General features: G+C 42.5%; 2 protein-coding genes across 14 annotated transcripts in view; one reads left to right on the top strand and one right to left on the bottom strand.

Moving 5' to 3' along the window:
- Positions 1-8,288, bottom strand: part of MYO9A (myosin IXA) — a 388,202-nt gene extending 379,914 nt beyond the window's left edge. For 9 of the 12 annotated variants that reach the window (XM_080656867.1, XM_080656874.1, XM_080656871.1 and 6 more), the window contains exon 1: positions 7,848-8,288. The gene's annotated coding sequence lies outside the window, so the exon portion shown is untranslated. The remainder of the gene's footprint in view (positions 1-7,847) is intronic. The other 3 variants (XM_080656877.1, XM_080656878.1, XM_080656875.1) reach the window with 1 other exon arrangement.
- Positions 8,289-8,530: 242 nt separating this feature from the next.
- The window catches only part of SENP8 (SUMO peptidase family member, NEDD8 specific), a 33,264-nt gene continuing 19,915 nt past the window's right edge, over positions 8,531-21,879 (top strand). Inside the window, exon 1 of one of the 2 annotated variants that reach the window (XM_080656841.1) lies at positions 8,531-8,588. The gene's annotated coding sequence lies outside the window, so the exon portion shown is untranslated. Of the gene's footprint in view, positions 8,589-17,179; positions 17,565-21,879 lie in introns of those variants that run through there. The other variant, XM_080656842.1, reaches the window with a different exon arrangement.

The following is a 21,879-nucleotide window of genomic DNA, read 5'->3' as shown; positions in this document are numbered from 1 at the left end:
TAAAATATCTAAGTTTACTCCATTTCTTTCATGAATTGTACACCACTAATAATAACTAAGGGGGGGATATATTAAAAAGTCACATGTTAGACAGTGAACCTCACTATTGAATATTAAACTACTAGAAGCCCGGTGCATGAATTCGTGCATGGGTGGGATCTCTCAGCTTGGCTGGTGATCAGAGCCAGTCGGGGCCGGCTGGGGGTAGGGACCTCCGCAAGTTGGCCAGCCGTAGGAGGTTGGCTGTGGGAGTGCACTTACCACCAGGGGGGAATCTCCTGCATTGAGCATCTGCCCCCTGGTGGTCAGTGAGCATCATAGCGACTGGTCAACCGGTCATTTGGCCATTCGATCGCTTAGGCTTTTATATATGTAGATAATAACAAGATTTTTTTAAAGACTTAATCACATAATTTACTAGCTGACATTCAACTTTACTTGTACTGTAAATGTTGGGTTTCCGTCCTACAATCTTTATTTCTCATCCAAATCCTTTGCCTCCAAAATCTATTATTATGAACTCAGAACTTGATAATGAGCTTAAGCCACAAATCCAGTTGCCTACTGGCTATCTATATCTGACAGAAGTATAATCACCCAAACTCAACATGTTACAATTGAATTCCTCTTTCTTGACAAAAATAAAAATTAAACTCCTTCCTCATATGAATCCCCACACATCATTGAAAGGCACAAGCTAGAACCTAGATTGTATCTTCTATTAACCCTCTCCCTAATCCCAAATCCACTGAAATCACCTAGTCCTTTCTACTCCCAATATACAAGTCCAGACCCACTACCATCATTTGCCTGAATTGCCTTTCTCATATTCCTGCCTTTAGCCTTTGTCTACTCTTCAATCTACCCTCCTCACTGAAGCCAGAGTTACCTTTTAAAAATGCAAATCTCGCCCAGCTGACGTGGCACAGTGGCTGAGCATCGACCCAGGAACCAAGAGGTAACTGGTTTAATTCCTGGTCAGGGCACATGCCTGGATTTTGGGCTTAATCCCCAGCAGGCAAGGTGCAGGAGGCAGCCGATCAATTATGTTTCTCTCTCATCGATGTTTCTATATCTCTATCCCTCACCCTTCCTCTCTCTCTAAAAACATCAATAGAAACATTAAAAAATGGGAGAAACCAAGATGGCGGCATAGGTAAACACCTAAACTGCTGCCTCACACAACAATTTCAAAACTACAACTAAAAGACAGAACGGACACCATTCAGAACCACAGGAAAGCAGGCTGAGTGAAAATTCTACAACTAGAAGGAAGGAGAAAAGCTCACAGAGAATTGGAGGTACGGCAAAGGGGCTTTGTGCGCGCAGAGAGGAAGGGCGGCTGAGAGCCTGGCTGACTTCCTCTGGCGGAAGGGGGAAGGAAGCCTCCGACCGCACTGAACCCCAGTTCTGACTGCACTGAACCCCAGTTCCGGGCGAACCCCTGGGGACCCACGCTCTTACGGGGGGAGTCTGGACTCTCGGGCGGAGACTCTGGAGCCGGGGAAGGCGGAGGACTGAAAGTGCGCATGCGCGCACGCCGGTGCGCACAAAGGCTGCGGGGGTTGCCACAGGCTTTCCCTAGTGGAGGGGAGTCAGAGGATTCTGACTGCACTGAGCCCCAGTTCTGACTGCAGTGAACCCCAGTTCCAGGCGAGCCCCTGGGGACCCACGCTCTTGTGGGGGGAGTCTGGACTCTCGGGCGGAGACTCGGGAGCCGGGGAAGGCAGAGGTCTGAAAGCGCGCCCGCGCCTGTGCGCACAAGGGCTGCGGAGGTTGCCGCGGGCTTTCCCTGGTGGAGGGGAGTCAGAGGCTCCTGACGGCACTGTGCCCCAGTTCTGACTGCAGTGAACCCCGGTTCCAGGCGAGCCCCTGGGGACCCACGCTCTTGTGGGGGGAGTCTGGACTCTCAGGCGGAGACTCGAGCTGGGGAAGGCGGAGGACTGAAAGCGCACATGCACACAGGGGCGGGGCTGACAGGAAGCCAAGACTGAGACTCCACCCCATCCAAGCTGAGCACAGAGGCTATTGCAATTTGGCAAGTCTAATCCTATAGGGCTGTCTCCAGCACCGGGCTTCTCCCAGCATAGACACAGCTGATCCTTACAGCCAACTGGCCTGGAGGTCAATCTTCCCAGTGATACCAACAACAATAAAGACTTAATTACAACAAGGCTGTACACACAGTCCACAAAGGGGTGCACCAAGAGTGTCCACCTCAGGTTAACTGGGGAAGCAGACCCACTGGGCCATATTGGAAACCTAGCAGAAATATATACCTTACCAACTCAGGGAATCAGTGAAAATGCGGGGTCAAAGAATCAGATCACAAACGAAAGAAATGGAGGAAAACAAATGACTGGATATAGAATTCAAAACCACGGTTATAAGACTTTTTAAGAATATCCTAGAAAAGGCCGATAAATATAACGAGACCCTCGAAGATATGAAAAAGGACCAACTAGAAATTAAACATACACTGACTGAAATAAAAAATATTATACAGAGACCCAGAAACAGAATAGAGGAACACAAGAATCAAGTCAAAGAATTGAGATACAAAGAAGCAAAAAACAGTCAACCGAAAAAGCAAAAAGCAAAAAAAAAAAAAAATCCAAAAAGTTGAAGATAATGTAAGAAGACTCTGGGACAACTTCAAGCGTACCAACATCAGAATTATGGGGGTGCCAGAAGAAGAGAGAGAGCAAGATACTGAAAACCTATTTGAAGAAATAATGACCGAAAACTTCCCCCACCTGGTGAAAGAAATAGACTTACAAGTCCAGGAAGCCCACAGAACCCCAAACAAAAGGAATCCAAAGAGGACCACACCAAGACACATCATCATTAAAATGCCAAGAGCAAAAGACAAAGAGAGAATATTAAAAGCAGCAAGAGAAAAACAGTTAATTACCTACAAGGGAGCACCCATACGACTGTCAGCTGACTTCTCAACAGAAACTATGCAGGCCAGACGGGAGTGGCAAGAAATTTTCAATGTGATGAATAGCAAGAACCTACAACCAAGATTACTCTACCCAGCAAAGCTATCATTCAGAATTGAAGGGCAGATAAAGAGCTTCACAGATAAGAAAAAGCTAAAGGAGTTCATCACCACCAAACCAGTATTATATGAAATGCTGAAAGGTATTCTTAAAGAAGAGGAAGAAGAAAAAAGTAAAGAGAAAAAGTATGAACAACAAATACATATCTATCAACAAGCGAACCTAAAAATCAAGTGAATTAAAAACCTGAGGAGCAGAATAATCTGGTGAATATAATAGAATCAGGGGCATAGAAAGGGAGTGGACTGATAATTCTCAAGGGGAAAGGGGTATGGGGGGTTCATGAAGAGAATGGACAAAAATCATACACCTATGGATGAGGACAGTGGGGGGGAGGTAAGGGCAGAAGGTGGGGTGGGAAAGGGGTGGAGGGGAGCTATGGGGGGAAAAAGGAGAAATAATTGTAATAATCTGAATAAAAATTTATTTAAAAATTTCAAAAAAAAGTAAATAAAAAAAATAAATTTAATGTAAAAAAAAAATACACATGTGAAAATACTGTGCAATAATAAAAAACTATGTTAAAAAAGGAAAAAAAAAAAACATTAAAAAATGCAAGTCTAATCATTTCAGACCCCTACTTTAAATCCTCCAGTAACTTATTTGATAAATATTATAGTCACCATTAAAGCTAGTCACTCCAGCCCGGCTGGTGTGGCTCAGTGGTTGAGTGTTAACCTATGAACCAGGAGGTCACAGTTCAATTCCAGGTCAAGGCACATGCCCGAGTTGCCGGCTGGATCCCATGTGGGAGGCAGCCCATCAATGATTATCTCTCATCATTGATATTTCTATCTCTCTCTCCCTCTTTCTTCCTCTTTGAAATCAATAAAAATATATTTAAAAAAGAAAGAAAAAAAGCTAGTCATTCCATGGAAGTTCAGCAGATCAATCAAATTTACTTTAGTTATATCTTTTTTTTGGCAGGTGCAGCACAAAAGAATCATCAGGAAAATTTTTTCAATCCTGAAATATACTTAAAACATACATATAACAACTGATACATTTAAAAGAAAAGCATAGCCGAAACCGGTTTGGCTCAGTGGATAGAGCGTCGGCCTGCGGACTGGAGGATCCCAGGTTCGATTCCGGTCAAGGGCATGTACCTTGGTTGCGGGCACATCCCCAGTGGGAGGTGTGCAGGAGGCAGCTGATCGATGTTTCTCTCTCATCGATGTTTCTAGCTCTCTATCCCTCTCCCTTCCTCTCTCTGTAAAATATCAATAAAATATATTTTTAAAAAATAAATAAATAAAAAAGAAAAGAAAAGCATAAAGCACCGTTTGTAAAATCAAAGACTGAAAATATCTCAAGACCACCAAAATGGAACTACCATCCAGCTAGCAAATGAGGCACTAACACATGTACTGTTGTTGAATGGTCTCTAGGGTCTATTATAAAGTGGGGATAAAAAGTTATATAGTGTGCAGTATGCTTTAGTGCTTTAAGAATATAAATGTACAAGCAGTTGACGTACGTTGTTTCGTGGTTACATCGCCATCTCCCATTTATTTATTAAAAAAAAAAGTTCCGTCATTTCAATGTATGTACATATGTGCTTTATGTTTTTTATTACTTATTTACCACAAGTAAAGGTCAGGAATTGTTATCTTTCTTTTAATTTTTGTTTACTGTTTCACTTCATTACTGCTGTGTTACATGCTCCATGTGAGTGACGTAGGTGCTTATGCAGGTGGGTTCCAACTTATGTGAAAATCAAGTTACGTTGCGCCGTAGGAACGGATCTCCAACATAACCCGAGGACCTACTGTATATGCTTCTATATGCTAGAAATATCATAGATATGGAATTAGTGGTTGCCTCTAAGAGTGAAAACAGGTGGTTAGAGGATAAAGAGAAACTTTTTCCTACATATTCTTTTAACCCCTTTGATTTTTATATTCCATCTAATTATTATCTATAGTTTTAAACATGATTTTCCCCCTCTTCAGTTCCACACAAAATAAAAATGTTAAATATACTGACTACAAAAACCTCTCTATACGTCATCCCTACAACAACGTTAAAATTATGCACTGATCATTTGGTGTAACATTACATTTCCTTCTTCATAGCTCAGGAGTGCAAATTCAACAACAACATTTTATTCAATACTAGTGGCCTGGTGCACGAATTTGTGCACATTGAAATGAAATTAATTAGAAGAAATATTTTAATATCTCTATTCGCCCTTTCTCTGTAATAGAAATGACAACTAAATTCACAATTGACAATGACAGATTGAAACACACGGGTGCGATTGGCACCAGGGAGAGCTTTATATGTATCACGCACATGCAAGTCAACTTAGCCTTTTATCTATATAATAAAGAGCCAGGGTCTTAACAGTAGTTACGACCAGACCAGAAGTCAGTGCTGGGTTGCCGTGGTGACCCAGCACTGACTGAGGCCGCTGCTGGCGCCCCAACCCAGCACTGACTGCCTAGGGGGCTGCAGATTAGGCCCGGAGAGAGGCCTGCAGAGAGAGAGGCAGGGTCTGATCCATAGCCTCTGTGGCAGCCATTGATCAGAACTTGCCTCTCTTTCTCTCCCAGCCTGGCCAACAGCCGCACCTCCATTTCTCTCCAGGCCTCCACCGGGGCTGCTGATCAGCCCCGACTTTCTGATAAGGCCCCGTTGATTGGCCCAGAGACGCTGACTGGCATAGAAACTGACCAATCAGAACCAAATTGGCCCGCAGAGGAGGGCAGTTGGGGGCAAGATCAGGCCAGCAGGGGAGGGCAGCTAGGGGCGATCAGGAAAGTAGGCAGAGGCAGTTAGGGGCGATCAGGCAGGCAGGCAGAGAGGTTAGGGGCGATCAGGCAGGCAGGCAGGTGAGTGGTTAGGAGCCAGCAGTCCCAGATTGTGAGAGGAGTGTCTGACTGGTGGTTTAGGCCCAATCCCACAGGGCCCGGATTGGAGTGAGTGCAGGCTGGGCTGAGGGAACCCCCCCTCCAAGCACAAATTTCGTGCACCGGGCCTCTAGTATATATAGAATAAACTTGCTTAATTAGACCTGCTTTCTGATTTAAACTTTTTCCAGCCCAGTGAAGCACCCCAACTTCTCTTTCAGGTAATTGTCAACAACACAGCAGTAAATATCAACACGAAGCAGATTATTATTGTAGATCACGCTGGGAGAACAAAGGGTAAAATATTTTACTGCATCAGTGTTTGACTATATTCTGCACAGTGAGAAAACCTGAAGTCATTTTCAAGGTCCACCATTTCTTCTTTTCAGTCTGGTCAAGTTTCTAAGCTTTCTAAATCTCCATTTTCCAGCTAATGAAAAGGAAATAGGATTCCATCAAGTTTCCTATCTACCTACTCCAGGACTTCTGTGAGGATCAAATGAGATGAGGCACGGGAAAACACTTCATAGACATTTGATTAAAGTGTAAAATGTTTGCACCGGGCTATAAAGCAAGTTGTGTTTCTGGGCTGAAGAAACTCCAAGGAGGCTAGTCACTAGGGAGAGGAAGCTGGGCATTGCTACATGATGTCATTACCTGAATGGACACTTAGCATATTAGCCTTTTATATATATAGATAGATTTTACTATTGCTGAGAAGCTATTGGTAATGACACCAGTGAACATTGCATGATAACTGTACTTGATCCTTGGAAAAGCAAGACAGCAAGCAACACTAGGTAGTAGAAATATATTAAATTGACATTAACTCTTTGAGGATTAAAGAAAGCTATACCAGTAAATATTACTTTTCCTGCAAATTCAAAAACAGCAAATAAAAAAAAAAAGTTCCCAGTATCCTTCAAAACCAGTACAAAAGATCTGTAAAATCTGCAAGATGAAGCAAATGATACTACATGGAGACACAGTTACATCCAATTAGTGGAATGTGACTTAATCCTTAATGGAAGTTCCTAAAATCAGATCTGGTGGACTATTTCACATGTTCTACAAAAGACACAAGATGAGAAGCAGGCTGTGTGACCTTATAACAGCACACACACCCTGCCTTTAGCTTCCATACTCTTCCCCCTCCCTCCCTTTCACAGCACCAGACTAAACCCTTCAAAGATGGGTGTCAGTTGGTTGGTTCCCTTATGACCAAGTGGGGAGCATAGGCTAAGCTAACATCCCTTCAGCATTTCATGGCTAAGCCATTTCAACCAAAAGGATCACCACCAGGAAAAACAGATAAGGTCTGCGTAGGGACAGAAGGTCTGAGGGAGAGGGGTGGGAAGAGAAGGGGGTGTCTAAAGGGTGGCTGACATCAGATCTACCGGAGGGAAGAGCATCATGAAATAGACTATGTGAAAGCTTAGTTGGGTAGGGAAAGAGCTGGTTGGCTTGGCGGTGAGCGACCTGGGAGGGGGAGGTCCGCTCGGAAAGGGGTTGGGCAGCAATGAATCTGCCTTGGGGCTGGGGGTTGCAATGGGTAAGGGGGCGACCGTGACTGGGTCTCAGAGAAAATGTGATCCGGTAAGCTCACGGGAGAATGTCACGGAGTCTGGAGGCTCCTTTAAGAATCTTAAGAGTCCGAGGAGAGTTCTAATGGGGCGTGCTGCGAGTAGGGGGATTCGCGGCAGAACCGCCAGGGCGGCTGGAGGGCCGGAATCGTGTCAGAGATACGAAGGGTGGGGTCCATTGGGGACCCGGGGCAGGGATCGTGAGTCGCAGAGGCTCCAGAGCAGACCCGCTCGTGGGGCGTCTCCGCTGGGGCGGGGCCGGAGGGCCCCCGCAGGAGTCCAAAAGCGAGACTGAGACATGGGCCGGGCCAGCGGCGGGGCAGCTGGGTGGCTAAGGCGGGTCTTACCTCGGGCTTCGCTGCGGTGGCCACTGCAGCCCTCCTCTATGGCGGAAGCTGCCTCCCACCCTCGGCCCCAGGGTGAGGCCGGAGGAGACAGCAGAGACTGAGACCAGCGAGGGTTCCGGGAGGGTGGGCCCAGTTGCTTCAGGGTCCGGGCGAGCGGCCGCCGCGCATCCCCCTCCCTGTCAGAGAGACTCCGCCCGGCCTGGGCAGGCACATCCCCCGCCGCACCCCGCCCAGAGAGCACGCGTCGAACCGCCGCCTCTGCCGGTGCCGCGGATGCCTCTGCCACCGACTCTCAAAGTCCTGCCTGGACTCTGCGTAGCCACCATCAACCGCCGCCGGGTCCTCTGTCGGCTCCAGCCCGCGCGCCCCCGACCCCGCGCACGCGGCCCCGCCCCGCGCAACTCCCCAACTGCAGACCAGCAGGCGCGCGCGCACTTACCTCCCACGCCCCCTACCGCCTACCCGAGTTGGCCCGCTCGCACGTGACGCCACCAGAGAGTCCAGTGTGCGCTTGCGCAGGCGCACCCCATTCCGTTGACTCCAGGCAGCCCCGCCCAAAGGTTTTTTTTCCTCTGCGAATGGCAGAACTGGGAACGCTGCCTTAGACTCTCCCTCTACTGGAGAGTAATGTCGCAAGGTTAGGGTAGAAAGCTCTGGGTTTGCGACCGTAGCTCTCGCTTTCCGGCCAATACAGAGACAGAAGTGCCTGAAGGCTGGTTGAGGTGGTGAGGCCCGAGGCAGGTAAGAAGCCGCCTCCCCGCTTCGGTTTGTCGGTGATTGTGTCCGGGCATGGGACTGCTTTGCTGCCCACGCAGAACTAGCGTACCCATGCCCCCTCCCCAATTCTGGCTCTTGATTCTCAGCGGGGCCCCTCTGAGCCCCCGCCCCTTTCCACACACACGCCCCCTCTCCCCGCCCCCGACCTTTTTTTTTTTTTTTTTTTAGTCCTTCCCATTCATTCTTCCGACTTTTTACAGTGGTTTCCATACCTTGGACCAAGAAAGTCAGAAACGAATGAAATAGCCTCAGCTTTCTGAACGTCGGAGATGATGAGAGAGTCCGCAATGGTAGTAAATTATAACAGAATAAAAGCACAGGATACTCTTTGAGCATAGAGGAACCCCCACCCCCACCCCCGATTGCGTAGGACGAGGAAACCCTTTCAAGGCGACCTTTGGCTCACTCTTAACTTGTGTTAGAAGGCTAGTGAGCAATAGCTGGTCAAAGAAATAGGAGAGAGAAGCAGAAAGAGTGCCAGGTACAAAAGGATATGACAGTATTTGGTCCGGAAGAGTAAAAAGTTCGAGGAATAGGATATAGCTAGTGGAAACCATACTGGGGTAGCCTACACTTTAAGGAAGCGTCGTTGTACAGGCTAAGAAGGATGAGGACCGAGAATGTGGGCCGCAATTATATTTTCTTTAAAGATGGGAGACTCTTGCCGAAACCGGTTTGGCTCAGTGGATAGAGCGTCTGCCTGCGGACTGAAGGGTCCCGGGTTTGATTCCGGTCAGGGGCATGTACCTTGGTTGCGGGCACATCCCCAGTGGGAGGTGTGCAGGAGGCAGCTGATCGATGTTTCTAGCTCTCTATCCCTCTCCCTTCCTCTCTGTAAAATATCAATAAAATATATTTAAAAAAAAAAAAAAAAAGATGGGAGACTCTCAGTGTACCATGGAACCAAGAAGTTGAAAGTTGAGAGTTCATGGGTGAGGGTGTCCAATTTATAGAATCAAGAGCTCTAATAGAACTCAACCTTGTACGCACATCAGAATCATCTGGGAAGCTTTAAAAAAAAATAAAATCAATGTTGTTGCTCCACCCAAAACCAATTAAACAATCTCTGGTCCGGTAATGTTTTCTCCTGAGATGACTAATGCTGAGGGTTGAACCCGTAGGGAAGGACATAAAGGTATGGAGTTGGCTTTGTGACATTAGAATGGGGGTCATTTGATGCGAGAGTTTGGGATGGAATGAGAAGCTTGAGCAGAGTGATGAAAGTTTTGAATAACTGCTCTGGGAAATGGAAGAAGAAAAAACTATTCCTGCCTTTACCATAAGCACATTTCCATCCCTTAATTTTAATCAGGTCCCCTCATTTACAGCTCTTTTTCCTCTCCCTTTCTCGTCTATTTATCTGCTGGGGTTTCAGTCTTATAGCTCAAGAGTATCCTCATTTTTATCCCCCAAAAGATCAGAGTTGAGCCAATTTATGAAATGCAAAGACTAACTTCACTCTCCTAAGAGATTACTACACACAGTGCCTTGCCAATTATTAATTTCATCAATCATTTAAGTTAGGAATGAGATATAAACATATTTAGGATATAGCCCTACTAGGATATCATAGTATTAGGGAAAACAAACCTTTAACATAAGAATTCACTTGGCTGGCAGAGAAGGACTGTAAAGGCAAAGCCCAAGCCAGTGCAGGGCTACTATCTATTAACTTGGGTTAATCCAAAAAACCTGTCTGTCTGCCTCCAGATAAGAGAGAGTCACTGTTGTGTGTTGTGACTAGAGTATAGTATGCAGAATGGGTAGAGCAGAGAGAAAGATAATAAAATTTAGGCTTCAATCCCATGCTAAAACATTTAATTTATATACTATAAACAACTAATAGGTAAAAATAACAAAGGTAAAAAGAAAATAACCTCTTTTATACCATGGACCTCTGTGATAGCCAGGCCTGTGGCCCCTATCTCAGAATGTTTTTAAATGTGAAATAAAATACATGGAAATTAATGGAACCAATTTTATTCAAAGTTTTAAAAATATTAAAACAAGTGTGTGATGTAGTTATATATGTGCTTCTTTGTGCCTTAATCATCTGGCAACAGGTCTTATTGTATAATTCCAAAATAATGATGAGTGTTAATTATTTTTTGAGATACCTGCAACAACTTTAATATGACATGAAAATATCCTATTTTTTATTAGTGACAAAAGACAGGGATTGCTGTTACTACTCTGTATCATTGCCTACATTTATTGATGAAAATACCGAATTTCACCTAGAGATTATTGGAAATAAAAATGCAATTTTATTCCCCATTCCAAGTCCATGGAAACCTTAAATTCTAGCCACATCCTGGCCCATGGAGCCTAGATTTATTTATAAAAAGCTCACTCTGTTGTTTTTAAGCAATAGCATGATATATCAAATCTGTGTTTCAGAGAGGTACTAGAGTGGTGTTCACTTCCCAACCTTTCTGTTGGAACTGGCTATTGTCTTCTGCTCCTCCAGTACCTTAGGTGCAGCAATCCACAGTTGCCTAATACTTTAGGCCTACTGGAGGAGTGAGTTTGTAGCAGCAGTACTAGGAAATAAATTGGGAAAGATAGGTTAGGGCTATTTTTGTGGAAATCATTGAATGCCAGGCTGTAATCTGTGCTTTCTTTGGCAGATGATGGAGAGATGTAAAAAATTTTGGAGTAGGATAATATAGAGTTCTTTGTGAAAAATTATTCTAACAGTAATGTATCAGCCGTGGGCAACTACGGCCCGCGGGCCGGATCCGGCTGTTCTATCCGGTTCTCTTGCTCTCCCCTCCGCTCCTTTACTTAGAATTTATATTAGTTCACACAAACACTCCATCCATGCTTTTGTTCCGGCCCTCCGGTCCAGTTTAAGAACCCATTGTGGCCCTCGAATCAAAAAGTTTGCCCACCCCTGGCGTTAGATCATCAAAAGATAAGATAGGAATGAAGATACTATATCTATATATAGAAAAGCCAAGTGACCTTTACAACTGGACAACCGAGTGACCGGCTGGTAGTTATGACACACACTGACCACCAGGGGGCAGACACTCAATGCAGGAGCTGCCCCCTGGTGGTTAGTGCACTCCCAGCCAGCCAACCTCTTGTGGTCCCTCCCCCCAGCCTGCCAACCTCCTGCAGTCCCTCCCCCTGGCTGGCCAGCCCTGATCGCTCCAATCGCTGGCCAGGCCGAGGGACCCCACCCATGCACGAATTCATGCACTGGGCCTCTAGTAAATAAGTAAATAAATAAATGATTTTTTTAACTAAATGTTATTAAGGGATCTTCTAAAGAGTTTGCTAAATTACTTTATTTCCCAAATGTGCTGGCTACTCTAAAAAACACAGATTGGCCCTAGCCAGTGTGGCTTGGTTAGTTAGAGCATCGTCTATGCTCCAAAAGATGGTAGATTCGATTCCCAGTTGGCGGGGGGGTGGGGGGGGGGGTCATAAGGAAGGCAACTGAATCTATTTTTTTTTTTTTGCCACGTTTTTAAATCCTCAAGCGAGGATATTTTTCCATTGTTTTTTTTTTTTTTAGAGAGACTGGAAGAAAGAGGGAAAGACAGAAACATCGATGTGAGAGAAACACACCGATTGGTTGCCTCCTGCAGGAGCCCTGACCAAGGTGCCAGAGCCGGAGAGGAGCCTGCAACCAAGGTACATGCCCTTAACTGGAATCGAACCCGGGACCCTTCAGTCCACAGGCCGAACTCTATCCACTGAGCCAAACCGGCCAGGGTGGCAACTGACTCTTACATCTCTCTCTCTCTCCTTCTCTCTCTCCTCCTTCCTCCCTCTCACACTCTCTCCCACTTCCTCTCTCTGAAAAAAAAAATGAATGTAAAAACATACATTGGCCTGGCTGATGTGACTCGGTAGTTGAGCATTGACCCACAGGGGTGGGCAAACTTTTTGACTCGAGGGCCACAATGGGTTCTTAAACTGGACCGGAGGGCCGGAACAAAAGCATGGATGGAGTGTTTGTGTGAACTAATATAAATTCAAAGTAAAGGAGTGGAGGGGAGAGCAAGAGAACCAGGGGAGAGCAAGAGAACCGGATAGAACAGCCGGATCCGGCCCGCGGGCCGTAGTTTGCCCAAGGCTGAACTAGGAGGTCAAGTTTCGATTCCCTGTCAGGGCACATACCCCATTTTCAGGCTTGATCCCCACTGGGGGTGTGCAGGAGAAAGCCAATAGATGATTCTCTCCCATCATTGATGTTTCTATCTCCCTCTCTCTCTCCCTTCCTCTCTGAAATCGATAAAAACAATTTTTTTAAAGAAACATAGATTGGAATAAATAGCATACCTCTCAACAGGGATGTGTACATCAATGTAGAGGTAAGTTAGCATTTTACATGATTAAGATGCTATTCCATTCTTTTGTATTATAAAATTATAATGTTAGCACTTCTGATAAGCAGTGGCTTTACTTCATAAATCAGTTCCCAGATGTTGCTAGGGTTTCCTTGATTAACTGTCATCTACACCTGTAGATCCTATATTTCTGACTTTTTAAGGTCAAGGCTCCTTTCCTTGACAATCTCTTAACCCTCTTTGATGAATACAATGTATTAGGAAACAAAAGGGAATTCCTCAAATCCCAGATAACCCATCCCTTTGGAAACTGATTGATACCAGACCATATAAAACTTACTGCCCAAATCCCAGATAGTCCCCAAATTGTGCCCTTTTTAAAACATATTATTCAACAAATTGAATTTGGGGTCCAAGTATTACTAAACCAAATAAGTAAAGTTACTTAACTTTCTGAACCAGATTCTCTAAGACTACCTTCTTCAGCGTGACTGGCCTATACTGACTTTCTGTCCATCTAATTATTAGAGATCATGTGGGTGGTGATATGGTTTAATATAGATTTCAGTCTATATTAAGATTTATTCATCTGTTCCCTTTTGGGGGAAATGGAGAAATGGGTCTATTTTAAAGCAGAGAGAATACTTGAAACTTATGAGGGTTATAAGAATTTTTATTACTTAGAGAAAATCTCTAAAAGTTCCTTTCCCTGACTCCCAATTAAATGGCTATCCCTGCCGAAACCGGTTTGGCTCAGTGGATAGAGCATCGGCCTGCGGACTGAAGGGTCCCGGGTTCAATTCCGGTCAAGGGCATGTACCTTGGTTGCGGGCACATCCCCAGTGGGAGGTGTGCAGGAGGCAGCTGATCGATGTTTCTCTCTCATCGATGTTTCTAGCTCTCTATCCCTCTCCCTTCCTCTCTGTAAAATATCAATAAAATATATTTTTAAAAAATAAAATAAAATAAATGGCTATCCCTTCTCACGTTCATCTGTTATGAAAGCACTAGAACACCATCTTGATATTAAAATTATCCTGATTATAGTTATTATTTTTGAACATCTATACATTTATAAACCTTAGGCCTGGCTTTCCTGATGGCCAATAAATAAGTTCTCTCTGAGAATAGTGTGATATGTTATATTCCTTTAAAACAATAGCGTGGGGATTTCTATCCTTATCTGGCTCTAAGTTTCTCACTACTGTTTATTCCAGCAACTTGGCACTTTAGCAACTAAAGTAAATAGTTGCTGAAAATGTTTAGTCCTACTTAATAATGTATAATATAATTCAAACTGAGATAATTCACAAGTGTTCGTGTTAATTAACATTGAAAGACAAATTGCAAGACAAAATTCTATATGTCATAATTGGGTGCCATCAGACCCTATTTTTCTATCAGCACATGATAGTCAAACATAAATTCATCATTTATTTAATTCACTTATTAAATATTTATTGAGTCCCCACTATGTTCCAAGCACATTTTTGAAACTCTTTAATTAGAAGTTTGTAATAATTTACCTCCTGAATAAATGTCTGTGAAAAATATAACATACCAAGCTTTGAAATCTACAGGACAAAAAAATTAAAAGATGCCCTACCAGGTTTGGCTCAGTGAATAGAACGTCGGCCCATGGTCTGAAAGGTCCAGGCTTTGATTCCAGTGAAAGTCACATATCTCAGTTGCAGTCTCGATCCCTAGCCGTAGTAGGGGCAGTAAGGGACGCAGGCAACCAATTGATGATGTTTCTCTCTCTCTGTCTCTCCCCCACCCTTCCACTCTCTCTAAAAATCAATGGAAAAATATCCCTTTTTGTGTGAGGATTAACACACAAAAAAAGATGGATTTTTCATATTTTTTTCAAATTGTGTTTGCATGTAGCTGAAATATGCTGAATACAGTGATTACTTATGAAATATGGCAGATTATAACTTTAGGTCAGTCACAATTTATCAGTTTTTGTTACTGTATATTCCAAAATAAAATTCTGCCCACTGTTTTATTAAATACTAGAGGCCCGATGCACGAAGATTCGTGCAAGAATGGTCCTTCCTTCTCCTGGCTGCCAGCACCACCTTCAATCCAGCCGGAGCCACCTTTCCACCTTCCCATGCTGCCCAGAGGCCCAGAACTGCTGGGGCGGTGCCGAACACCCTGCCCCTGGCCACTCAGCTCCTGATTGGCTGGTGGGTGTAGCGAAGATACGGTTAATTTGCATCTTTCTCTTTTATTAGTTTATTATCTTAAACAAACCTCACATTAACTCAAATGGCCTCCACATACACTGTCTTTATAACCCCAGTTATTTCAATTTAGCAATTGTATAAAATCATTTCTCAGAAAATTTTAAGCAAAACAAACTCAGTTTAAGAAAAGGCTGGTGTTGACAATAAGTTTATAGTGAGCAAAAAAAATTGTGACACAAGTATAAATGGAACCCTTGGGATAGTAATGGTAGACTGAGAATAAAACAGTTTTTATGGTTAATGACACCTTAGCCATTGATAGCTATGCCTAGTAACAAAGCAATAAATGAATAGCCTTGGTGCTAGAAGAAATCCTAAAAATTCACCTAGTTTGCCTACTTGGCCCAAGACAGAACCAAATGGTATCTACAGCAATAGTTACCAGGCATCATCATCATACTATGTGGTTTTTCTACTTTGAGAGCTGAATTCCTCTACTTGTAAAATATTGATGATAAAGGAATACTGTTGAAATTTATGAATAACTTACAAAATTGAGAAATCTTATATTTTTATGACAATTCCGTGTTTTAGGAGTTTTTCAAAATGTATTTGTTCAAGAAAAAAATCAGAAACCAAGATGGCGGCATAGGTAAACACCTAAACTGCTGCCTCGCACAACAATTTCAAAACTACAAATAAAAGACAAAACGGACATATTCCAGAACCACAGGAAGGCTGGCTGAGTGGAAATTCTACAACTAGAAGAAAAGAGAAAAGCACACTGAGACTCAGAGGAGCTGCATGAGGCAGAGGTACGCGCACGCAGAGAGGACTGGCAACTGAGTGCGCAGCTGGCTTTCTCAAGTGGGAGGGAGACAAAAGCTCCCAACTGCGCTGAACTCCAGTTCCGGGCGAGACTCTGGGGACCCAGACTCATACAGGGTGAAACTGGACTGTCAGGAAAGAGAAAAGCACACTGAGACTCAAAGGAACTGCGGAAGGCAGAGGTACCGAGGCACGCGCACGGAGAGGGCAGGCAACTGAGTACGAGGCTGGCTTTCTCAAGCAGAAGAAAGACAAAAGCTCCCGACTTCACTGAACTCCGGTTCCAGGCGAGACTCTGGGGACCCAGACTCATTCGGGGAGAAACTGGACTGTCTGGCAGCAGGCGGAACTCGAAGGCGGCTTTCTCTCAGAGGTGCTTACAGCGATTACCAAGGGACACTGAGACACAGGGGCCTATTAGGGCAGGGGCTGACGGGAAACCAATGCTGTCTGCTCCGCCCCGAGACTCCGCCTCATCCAAGCTGAGCACAGAGGCTTTTGCAAGTCTTGTCTCATTAGGGTGTCTCCAGCACAGAAGTTCTCCCAACGTAGACACAGCTGATCCTCACAGCCAATTGGCCTGGAGGTCAATTCCTCCCAGTGATACCAACAACAATCAAGGCTTAACTGCAACAAAACTGTTCACACAGCCCACAAAGGGGTGCACCAAGAGGGTCCACCTCAGGTAATTGGGGAGGCTGAGCCACTGGGCCATATAGGACACCTAGCACACAAAGCCACTCTATCAACTCAGGGAAGCAGCCAAAATGTGGTGACAAAGGAACAGATCACAAATGAAAGAAATGGAGCAAAGCAAATGACCGGATATAGAGTTCAAAACCACGGTTATAAGGTTTTTCAAGAATTTTATAGAAAAGGCCAATAAATTTAGCGAGACCCTCGAGGATATGAAAAAGGACCAACTAGAAATTAAGCATGCACTGACTGAAATAAAAAGTATTATGCAGAGATCTAACAGCAGACTAGAGGATAGCAAGAATCAAGTCAAAGATTTGAAATACAAAGAAGCAAAAAACACTCAACCAAAAAAGAAAAAAGAATCCAAAATTATGAACATAGTGTAAGGAGCCTCTGGGACAACTTCAAGCGCACCAATATCCGAATTATGGGGGTGCCAGAAGAAGACAGCAAGATATTGAAAACCTATTTTAAAGAAATAATGACCGAAAACTTACCCCACCTGGTAAAAGAAATAGACTTACAAGTCCAGGAAGTGCACAGAACCCCAAACAAAAGGAATCCAAAGAGGACCACACCAAGACACATCATAATTTAAATGCCAAGAGCAAAAGACAAAGAGAGAATATTAAAAGCAGCAAGAGAAAATCAATTACCTACAAGGGAGCACGCATACGACTGTCAGCTGATTTCTCAACAGAAACTATTCAGGCCAGACGGGAGTGGCAAGAAATATTCAAAGTGATGAATAGCAAGAACCTACAACCAAGATTACCCAGCAAAGCTATCATTCAGAATTGAAGGGCAGATAAAGAGCTTCACAGATAAGAAAAAGCTAAAGGAGTTCATCACCGCCAAACCAGTATTATATGAAATGCTGAAAGGTATTCTTTAAGAAGAGGAAGAAGAAGAAAAAGGTAAAGATAAAAATTATGAACAACAAATACATATCTATCAACAAGTGAATCTAAAAATCAAGTGAATAAAAAAATCTGATGAACAGAATAAATTGGTGAATATAATAGAATCAGGGGCATAGAAAGGGAGGGGACTGACAATTCTCAGGGGGAAAGGGGTGTGGGAGTTGCGGGAAGAGACTAGACAAAAATGGTACACCTATGGAAGAGGACAGTGGAGGGGATAAGGGCAGAGGGTGGGGTGGGAACCGGGTGGAGGGGAGCTATGGGGGGAAAAAGAGTAATAATCTGAACAATAAAGATTTATTACATTTTTTTTTAAAAAGTCTAAATTCTAAAAAATAAATAAATTTTTAAAAAAATCATTTATTAATACTTGTCCAGCTTGTCAAGCACTGAAGATAGCAGAGATGAGTAAAATCTAATCTCTGCCTTGAAGAGGGATATATAAATCTTGGTAATTTTTATATCACTCTTCATACAAATCCCTGAATGGTTTAGGCTACATAAGAAGGGAATGTTAAATTAGGGGAAATTGAAACAAACAAATAAAAGTGGCTTGAAATTCCTTCCTGAAAATGTTTCTACTTACACTGCCATGAAAAGCACATTTGGTCTTGCATGTGATTTTTTGGTGAAATTGCAAGTGGAATCATACTTAGAAGTTGGACATAATCTAATTTTAGTAAACACCAGATTATTTTTACATCTTTATAATTGAAGATTTATAGAAGAGAGATTACACTTACTCTGTTTTTTCTAGAGGACAGAAGTGAGACCAGTGAGTTGAAGAAACAGATATATTTTAGGTCAGTGTAAGAGTGGGAGGTAAAGTATATGATTGTCTAACCATTATCTTGTGCACCTGAAACTAATACAGAATAATATTGAATGTGAACTATAATGGAAAAAGGAGATGGAAAATTGTATGTTACATGTTTTTCATCATCATAATAAAAATAAATAAATAAATAAATAAATAAATAAATAAATAAATAAATAAAAACATTCAGTTTGACCACACACACAAAAAAAAGAGTGGGAAGTAAAGCCCTGACCGGGTTGCTCATTTTGTTGGAGTGTCGTCCCATACACCAAAAAGGTTGTGAGTTTGATTCCCAGTCAGGGCACATATCTAGGGTTCTGGTTCGGTCCACAGTTGGGTACGTACTGATCAGTGTTTCTCTCTCTCTCTCTCTCTCTCTCTCTCTCTCTTTCTCTTTCTCTATCTCTATCTATCTTTCTTTCTCCCCCCCCCCCTCAAAAATCAATAAACATGTCCTCGGGTGAGATAAAAAAAAAAAGAGAGAGAGGTGGATGTATCTAATTTTCCCAACACCATTTTTTGAATAGGCTGTCTTTACCCCATTGTATGTTCTTGCCTCCTTTGTCAAATATTAATTGACCATATATGTGTAGGTTTATTTCTGGACTCATTATATGTCTGTTTTTATGTCAGTACCATGCTGTTTTGATTATTATAGCCTTGTAATATAGTTTGATATCAAATAGGATGATACTTCCAATTTTGTTAAGATTGCTGAGGCTATTTGGGGTCACTTGTAGTTCCATATACATTTTTGGATTATTTATTATAGTTCAGTGAAATATGCCATTGGTATTTTGATAGGAATTGCATTGAATCTATAGATTACTTTGCATAGTTCGGACATTTTAATGATATCAATTCTTCCTATCCATGAACATGGTATGTGCTTTCATTTATTTGTATCTTCTTCGATTTCTTTCTTCAGTATCTTATAATTTTCTGAGTACAAGAATGAAATCTTACCATCTGTCACAGTATGGATGGACCTAGAAGGTATTATACTAAGTGAAAAAAGTCAGTCAGACAAATACCATATTTCACTTATATGTGAGATCTACAGAACAAAATAAATGAAACAAAATTGGGACAGAATCATAAACACAGAGAGTGGACTGCTGGTTGTCAGTGGGAAGGGGTGTTAGGGGTCTGGGTGAAAGAGGTAAAGGGTTTAAGAAGTACAAATTGGTAGTTACAGAATAATTTTGAGAATGTAAAGTACAGCATAGGAAATACAGTCAATAATATTGTGATAACTATGTATGATGCCAGATGCATTCTAGAAATATTGGAAGGAACACTTTGTAAAGTATATAATTGTCTAACCACTGTGCTGTACACATGAAACAAATATAAAGTAATATTGAATGTAAACGGTAAAAAAAAAAAGTGGGAAGTGGTACATTGTTTTTCTAAGTAGAAATAATTGCATATACTGGATGTGTGCGCATTATCAAAAGAAAGGGTGGGGAATAAAGCAGACAGTATCAAAACATAGAAGGAAAAAGTTAAGTTTAATCCTATACTTAGAGAAAAACTAAATTTTTGATGGCTCTCATTCTTGATTATTTTTATGTATGTTTTTCTCTTACAAATTTTTTTCTTTATTTTTTTAATTAATAAATTTTTATATAACCTTTCTTTTCATAGCATATTATGACCATCTTTCTTTTTTTAAAGTATATTTTTATTGATTTCAGAGAGAAAGGGAGACCGAGAGGGAGATAGAAACATTAATGAGAGAGAATCATTGGTCAGTTGCCTCCTACACGCCCTCTACTGGGGATTGAAACCGCAATCCAGGCATGATGGCCAGTTACTTTTCCAAAAGCTCACATTTGTTTACACTCTGTCAACAATGAGAATGGTTGTTTTCCCAGTCTGTCAGCTATGCTGGTTATTATCAGTTTTTCTCATCTTTGCTAATTTGGTAGATGAAAATAAAATCTTACTTTAACTTGAATTTCTTTGATTCATAGTAAGTATCTTTGATTCCTATTGGAGTATCTTTTCATCTCTTCATTGGCCAGTCATAACAATTGTTTAAGCTCTGTTTTCTAAATTTTTGATTCCTTTTTTTTAAAAAAACATTTTTTTATTGGTTGATTTCAGAGAGAGAGGGGAAGGGAGTGTGAGGGAAGGAGGGAGGGAGGGAAAGAGAAACATTGATATGTTGTTCCACTTGTTTATATATTCACTGATTGATTCTTGTGTGTGCTCTGACTGGGGATCAAAACTTCAACCTTGGCATATCTGGATGATGCCCTAAGCAGCAGAGCTACCTGGCCAGGGATTGTTTCATTTTTAACACTTAAATTTTACTTCATCTAAAATATAGTAATTTGATATAAGGTATGAGATAGGGGCCTAGCTATTTTTTTTTTTGCTGTTTAGGATTTTTTTTTAATCTTTATTGTTGAGGTTATTACAGATGCCCCTCATTTTTCCCCTCATAGCTCCCCTCCACCCAGTTCCCACCCCACCCCAGGCCCTCGCCACACTACGGTCCACGTCCATAGGTAATGCATACATGCATATAAGATCTTTGTCTATTCTCTTCCCATACCCCACACACACACCCCTTTCCCTCTGAGAATCGTCCGTCTGTTCCATTTCCATGCCCCTGATTCTATTCTGTTCACCAGCTTATTCTGTTCATCAGATTTTTTATTCATTTGATTTTTAGATTCACTTGTTGATAGATATGTATTTGTTGTCACTTTGTTGTTCATAATTTTTTATCTTTACCTTTTTCTTCTTCTTCTTAAAGAATACCCTTAAGCATTTCATATACTACTGGTTTGGTGGTGATGAACTCCTTTAGCTTTTTGTTATCTGTGAAGCTCTTTATCTGACTTTCCATTCTAAATGATAGCTTTTCTGGGTAGAGTAATCTTGGTTGTAGGTTCTTGCTATTCATCACTTTGAATATTTCTTGCCACTCCCGTCTGGCCTGCATAGTTTCTGTTGAAAAAACAGCTGACAGTCATATGGGCACTCCCTTGTAGGTAACTAACTGTTTTTCTCTTGCTGCTTTTTTTTTTTTTTAATATATTTTATTGATATTTTACAGAGAGGAAAGGAGAGGGATAGAGAGCTAGAAACATTGATGAGAGAGAAACATCGATCAGCTGCCTCCTGCACACCTCCCACTGGGGATGTGCCCGCAACCAAGGTACATGCCCTTGACCGGAATCAAACCCGGGACCCTTCAGTCCGCAGGCCGACGCTCTATCCACTGAGCCAAACCGGTTTCGGCTCTCTTGCTGCTTTTAATATTCTCTCTTTGTCTTTTGCTCTTGGCATTTTAATTATGATGTGTCTTGGTGTGGTCCTCTTTGGATTCCTTTTGTTTGGGGTTCTCTGCGCTTCCTGAACTTGTAAGTCTATTTCTTTCACCAGGTGGGGGAAGTTTTCTTTCATTATTTCTTCAGCTAGGTTTTCAATATCTTGCTCTCTCTTGGCACCCCCATAATTCGGATGTTGGTG

Source organism: Plecotus auritus (genome assembly GCF_963455305.1).
Source record: "Plecotus auritus genome assembly, chromosome: 1".
Classification (NCBI taxonomy): Eukaryota; Metazoa; Chordata; class Mammalia; order Chiroptera; family Vespertilionidae; genus Plecotus; species Plecotus auritus.
This window is presented reverse-complemented; position numbering and strand designations above follow the sequence as displayed.